The sequence below is a fragment of the Aptenodytes forsteri genome, unplaced genomic scaffold (assembly GCF_000699145.1).
Source record: "Aptenodytes forsteri isolate BGI_AS27 unplaced genomic scaffold, ASM69914v1 Scaffold408, whole genome shotgun sequence".
NCBI classification, from domain to species: domain Eukaryota; kingdom Metazoa; phylum Chordata; class Aves; order Sphenisciformes; family Spheniscidae; genus Aptenodytes; species Aptenodytes forsteri.
In genome coordinates, this window is record NW_008796048.1 from 789,420 (window position 1) to 790,048 (window position 629).

The following is a 629-nucleotide window of genomic DNA, read 5'->3' on the forward strand; positions in this document are numbered from 1 at the left end:
GGATTATGTTTTCCCAGGTGCAAGACCTTACACTTGTCCTCGCTGAACTTCATAAGGTTCTTGTTAGCCCACTCTTCCAGCCTGTGCAGGTCTTCCTGCAGGGTGGCTCTCCCTTCCGAAGGGTCCGTTTCCCCACTCAGTTTGGTATCATCAGCAACCTTCATCAGGGTACACTTGATCCCATCATCCAGATCACTTATGAAGATATTAAACAGTGTTGTGCCCCATATCAATCCCTGGGGGACCCCACTTGTCAAAGGTTGCCAGTTTGAAAAGGAGCTATTTACCACCACCCTCTGGGTGCAGCCAGTTCCCCACCCACCGCATGGACCACTTGTCTAGACTATAAGGCATCAGTCTCTCTAGGAGGAGGCCGTGGGAAACCGTATCGAAAGCCTTGGAGAAATCCAGGTAGACAACGGTCACCACTCACCCCACATCAACCGGGCAGGTTACTTTGTCATAGAAGGCTTTGTCAAGCACGATTTGCCCTTGGTGAATCCATGTTGGCTTTTCCCAATCATGTGTTTCATTTGGCTTATGATAGCCCCCAGGAGGATTTGTTCCATAACGTTCCCAGGGACTGAAGTAAGACTGATGGGCCTATAATTTCCTGGATCCTCCTTTAA